This window comes from Electrophorus electricus, chromosome 24 (genome assembly GCF_041902795.1).
Source record: "Electrophorus electricus isolate QZ-2024a chromosome 24, ASM4190279v1, whole genome shotgun sequence".
Lineage (NCBI taxonomy): Eukaryota > Metazoa > Chordata > Actinopteri > Gymnotiformes > Gymnotidae > Electrophorus > Electrophorus electricus.
Genome location: NC_137520.1, coordinates 11339212 through 11345211, shown reverse-complemented (window position 1 = coordinate 11345211; position 6000 = coordinate 11339212). Strand labels below are relative to the sequence as shown.

Here is a 6000-nt window from a genome sequence, read left to right as displayed (position 1 = left end):
TGACAGCAAATGAGCACAGAGGAGATGGCTGCTTCTTCTTCTACTTCTTCTTAAATTGCTAAGTGTCTTTTGGCCGATCCTGCGAACCTCTGAATCGCAGCAGCTTATGGTGGAATGGGGGGGGGGGGGGATGCTGGGTAATGGAACTCTCCCGGTCTGGGGTCTCCTGGAGGGAGCCCAAGCTACGGCCAGATGGCTCGCTGCTCTATCCACAGCACCAGTGCAAGAGCTCCCACTCCCCTCCACAAATCTGCTAAATGACACAGCAGTGGTTGTTTTCCCGATACATGTAGATTACTCCAAATGTTCTCCATGGCTTTTTTCCTTTCGTTCTTTATCATTAAACTCGCATGACTGAGCTGGTAAGAAAGATTTTATCTTAAAAAAAAAAAGAAAGAACAAAAACAAAACAAAACAAAACAAAAAAAAACATATGGCAACAATTTATATCCAACAGCTTTGCAGTCTTGATTGCTGAATCTGGCAAGAAACCACACAGGCCATTTACTATGTGCTGTTTAGTCTAAAACTACTCCTGAGGCAATTTATTGAAGTCAACTATTTGGATTCACTCACCACTTGAGGAAAGTGATCAGTGATGAGCATTACAGAGAGCGCGGAAGGACCACGATGGCTGGTGCGGATGTGATGGCGTCCGTGTGTTACGGCAGAGGTCGGCGCGGCCGACAGATCCCCGAGGTGGCTCAGCATTCCCAGCCGAGCGGGCAAGCAAGCCCCCCGTCTCCGCCAGACAGAGAGCCCGGCCATCCCGCACGCCACGCTCCTCCATCTCTCTTAAGACCCTGATCAATACCCCTTCCCCCCATGCCTCCCGTCACCAATCAATACTGCCACAAATCACTTCAATTTTCTTTTTCTTTAGCTCCCACTCGCTCCTCTCACTGCCAAGCCGGACACACACGCAGAGAGAGAGAGAGAAAAGCCAGCTGTCACTATAAAATGTGACAACCCCCCCCCCCAACCAAAACGCGAGTAAGCGCAAAATAAAGCCCATTAAAAGCTGCGCAGTATTTCAGAATGAGAGGGCTCATTTTAGCTGCTGTCAGACACTCCCCCACTTTTTTGGGCTCCTTAATAACCCTAAAAGGTGAGCTCAGTTGATGATCAAGTTACTTCCTGGGAATTGAAACCATCCGTGCTGTCCATCAGTCAAACCTGTACAGGGTGAAATAAGGCACAATGCAATCTGCAGTTGACACGCACTGCCTCGCTGAACACAGGGAGGAACCCGGGGGAGCGTACCACGGAAAACACGGAGCCGGACCGCGCGGCGAGCAAGTCCGCGCTTCCTGACTGAATGAATCACCATAACAACAGACACTGACATATCTTTCTGCCTTTCTGCGCTACGGTTTCCTTTACTGTCCTGTAACTTGCGATCGTATCTCGCGTCAGCATTACATTAATGCCTCTAGCCCAAGTAAAGACACAAATAAGCATAATGGAGTTGCAAATTGAGTGCGGAGCAGGAGCCAAACGCTTGAAAACTCTCAGAAAACGTTTCGTGCTCCGCCCCAACGTCGGCGTTTTCAGCTGCTCATTTATACCCTGCTTCTGTTGGCAGCGCCAGGCACAGCTGGCCTGCGAACAAGTGTTGCGGAACACAGTCGGGTGTTTGTAGCTACGCAGGGACACGCCCACATGTGGCTAACAGCCCTTCCTCCCTGAAGCTCTGCCGGCAGCCAAACAACAGCCTTCCATTCGGATACACGGGACGCCACCCCTTGGAAGGAGGCCGCGCAATCCGGCATAAACGTTTCCCGAAATTTATGATCCGAAGTAACGGGTTTGTCCCACTAATTTAGGCTCACATCAAAAAAGCCATCTCCGCGGGGTCCGAGGAGGGATTTAATCTGCGGCACGGACACACCGGCAATGGCCCTTCTTACGCCAATCCCCATACTTAATCCACGGGGCAGAGGGGCCCTCTGCTCCCACGGACAAAAGGATTTAATCAATCCAACAATGCAGCTCAGCTCTATGACCTGATGATGGCAGCTTTTAGAAGAGGCTGCTGTTGTGGGATGTGGCTAAAGCCAGGGCTACCGCTAATGATATCGCTATAAAGTCTGTGATCGGAGAAATGTCGGGGGGTGGGGGATCTGAGCCAAGCTCCAGCGTGAGCGAGGCGAGGAAGATGACGAGCGACGGCCAGGATCAGAGCTCAGCTCTGGACCAAAGCCCCCCTGAGCCGCGCCCCGGTCCGCCCATGCAGCGCACGTTAAACCCAATTGCAGTGGCAGACTGTGGCCTGACCCCATCTTCCTGTCCCAACAATCGACTGCTCCTGCCCTACCCGGCCCCGCCCGGCCCCGCCCGCCTTGGTGGGGGCGTCGCTACAGCAGTCCAGCACTCTGCAGCAGCTGCGAATGGGAGCACCTCAATTCCCCGACAGGTTTCCACCATGTAAAGAACAGATGGAGCACTGCGCTCTCACCAAACCAGGTACATTATCTATTTACTGCCCTCTGATGGAGAGACACAGCCAGGAAGAGGTGGAGAGAGAAATAGAGAGAGACAAAGATAGAGAAACAGCACCCTGCCAGTTCCATTACCAACAGATTTCACCTTGCTAAAGTAAATAAATAAATACATACATACATAAAACTCCTCCTGTTTTTTGGAGACAAGTGTGCTTTCTGTGCCTACACAGCCATGAATTCCAGCTTAAACGAAGCCTAAAATAAAGTGCATCTGACATAATTAGCAGGTGCCCCATAGAAGACGAGGAGCAGGCTAAACCTTTCACACCGGCTTTCCAGAGCAAACTAAACCTTTCGCGACGGCTTTCCCTAGCGCCGAAAATACAGCAAAAGGGCAGCGGTGAAATGGGGCGCAGTAAAAAAAGGAACTCGTCTGGGGACACAGAACTTTAAGCATGTGATTTGTCTCACCACCCCCCAAGAGCACAGACCCAGAATGCCTTGCAAGGATAGGTGAAGAGAAGCAAGACGAAGGAGGGTGTGGAGTGGACAGACAAGGTCTGACAGACACCCAGAAGGCCCGGCGGGATCAATAATGGCTGCTCTAACAGGCTCGGGCGGAGCGCGAGGAGAACGGCACACTGGAGATGAGTCTCTGAGCCCCCATCACTCACATCAACAGCATCCTCCACTTCCTCAGTGCATCTGACACTGTGGAAAATCTCTCTCGCCGCCAGTGGATTAAAAGATGCCCCAAGGAACAAGGTTTCTTCGGGGCTTTTCCCGAGCTTCTCTCGCTCTCTTTTTCCTGCTGTTTCCTACTCAGTACTATAAAGTCACAGAAAAAGGACTGTAATGACTGTAATGACCTGGTGTAAAAAGTCCATAAGAAGCCAGAGCACCGGCCGCGAACGCCGGACACGGTCGCATATTGTAAACGTCTGACGCTCCATTACTCGGTCGGAGAGCCACGTGGTTTCCAGAGCCAGGGACGCCTGCGGCTCACCGTGCGTTTGGCGAGCCGCTTTTTAGGTTCCTGCACCCTCAGGCTGCTGTGTGGTGGTATATGCAGCCACCGAAGAAGATACCAGACACTCCGCCCGCCCTCTGCGGCTGTCCCGGGCTTGGCGGCACTCCGAGCCCTACCCCAGAGGCGTCGGCCCAGGCAGGCGTGAGGGGAGACATTAGCCTGGTTCGGGAGAAACCGCCATGGGCGGAAAGGACAACGCAGTTAGCCTTCGCTCTCCATACATCCCGCTCTCACACACCAGCTCCCATGATGCCACAGTGACAGAGAGGCCTGCTTTCTCTCTCCATGCCTTCTCACTCTCCCCCTTTCTCTCTCTCTTTCTGTGGCAATCCTGCACACCCCCCACCCCACCCCACCCTCCAAAAAAAGAAAAGGCTTCATTCATGGGTGTTTTGCGTACTGTAGCAATCAGACAGAATCCTCAGAGCCTAGGGCTCGGCTGTAGACACAATAGGAATGTAATGACACGAAAAGAGGCAATTTTCTAAATGGACCGTGCACTCTCTCTCTCGGCCCATATAAAAATGCATCCCTCTGTAAGGCGCAGCATGTGTGGTGGTGGATGACGGAGAGGATTGTGATCTGAGTCACAAATGTGCCTCATCTCTACACCCTCCCATCCTCTCCCCCAAGGCGCAGTGGAGTAATTATGAAAAATTAAACACATCCCAGGCTGATTAGGCCAGCCTATTAAAGGAAATACCGATAGGGATAATGTCAGGAAAAAATTAGATACAAATTATATTCCATGAGCAATCTCCCAAAGATTGACTACAGAGTATAGTGAGTTAATGGATTTCCAAGCACCAAGTGTCATGTAATATGCAGGAATCTGAGGTGATTTACATTAAGTGCACTTGAATGGGGCATTTTATCCCTTTTCATTGATTAATGGGACTTAGTCAGGTAGAGTGAACGGTGTTTCAAATGTCCATCGGAATAAATGTTAATTCCTCAGTAGATACAAGTGGGTTACCAGTGAATTGGACCTTCCAAGCCAAGGTGCTGGGAACTGCCAGCAGGAGAACATGCAGCAGTGGTTAGAGAGAGCAAGGGCATCAGGAACGTGGGATGATCCGGTCTTTGACTGTACGACTGGCATGAACTCAGTCCTCCAAATAAACCATGCTCTGAGCGAGCTCACGGAAACAGCGGAGGGGATGGCGAGGCTGAGAGGCTTAGAGAGAATGAAACAGTTCGGGGCTTAAGCTGAAAACTGGGAAGGTGGGAAGGGCTGTTGGCCTCCTGCTGTGCCTTAGCAGTAAACCTCTGCCTCATATTCTCACATTCCACACCTTCCCAGTGACAGCGAGGGGTGTCCAAATTGCTCTTTACTTCTCTGCCCACTCACATTCATAACATCTCTCCCTCTCTCTCTTTCTCTCTCTCTCAGTCTAAAATGATGTCATTCTTCCTATCCACCTCACCTCGGTAAGGCAGATCCTCCAGGCGACCCCCTCCCTACCCCGTCTGCATGAAGGAGGCTGCAGCTGGGGTCGCCCCTGGAGACCCACACCTGGACCTCCACCCAAACCCACAGCCACCACGTGAACCCACACAACAGTCTGCATGGGGGGAAGAGAAGGGGTCGCTAGGGTTCATCTGCCCGGGAGCGAAAGGTCGCCATGAATTGTGCACGAGTGGACTGGGCCAAAGGTCGCCATGGCAACGTGTTCCCAGCCCCGGCTGGGCCTCATCTGTGCAGTGTGACTAGCTGGAAGGGCGGAGTGTGGAGGCGACTTGCATACATATTCATCAGCTGCAAATCTGCCACACTGGCTGATGTGAAATTGGAACAATTAGAAATACTTCTCAGAACAGCAGGTGCGGGAACTCGGTTCTCAACACGCATGCAAACGGGTGGCGCTGAATTAAGTAAACGGCATCCGAGAAGTAATGAATTTATGCTGACCGGGAGCGAGTGCACGCATACGTGCATGTGCAGAGTTCAGCCAAAATACCCTCAGCCCAAGTTCTGCGCTGGCTCTCTGCAGCCAGCCAAACACTATGGAACAGAAACACTATATTCTGGCCTCTGATTCAATTGCTAAAATCTAAGCACACATAGCCTCTGTTATTGATCTGGTCCCACAAATCTTTCTCCAAGACTGGTTTAAACTGCCTGCCTCTCAGTACAGTGGCCCTCTGTCAATACGTTGATCTGAAAGTCATTGTGGGTATTTATTACATTGAACCAATCAGACATCCAGATCGATAGCACATAACTTAGCATGAAGAACGGCTCTGGTGGTCGGGGGTGTCCAAAGAACACCGAAATTGGGCAGCTGATCGAAACCGCGCCTGGTGCGGGGGCTTCACAAGTCGATGTCCATTTCTGGCTCTCGTACTGGCTCGGTGCTAAAAGGTAAACGAAAGCACTGCCGCAGTTCCAGAGCAGCAGCATCGACCTGAGCCTGGCCTGCCTCCACTTCCTGAGGCGGAGGCTGCCGTGAACAGAAGCGCGAGCATTAGTCAGGCCAACAGGGTCGCTGGTGACGTTGGTTGGGGAGGGAGGTCCCGTCACCT

At 51.8% G+C, this 6000-nt stretch overlaps 1 protein-coding gene across 13 annotated transcripts in view; it reads right to left on the bottom strand.

Annotated features, from left to right (window-relative positions):
* Positions 1-6000, bottom strand: part of agrn (agrin) — a 154670-nt gene that overhangs the window by 68928 nt on the left and 79742 nt on the right. Inside the window, exon 1 of one of the 13 annotated variants that reach the window (XM_081706896.1) lies at positions 577-715. The exons of the other annotated variants lie outside the window; for them this stretch is intronic. The gene's annotated coding sequence lies outside the window, so the exon portion shown is untranslated. Of the gene's footprint in view, positions 1-576; positions 716-6000 lie in introns of those variants that run through there. 13 annotated transcript variants of the gene reach the window in all.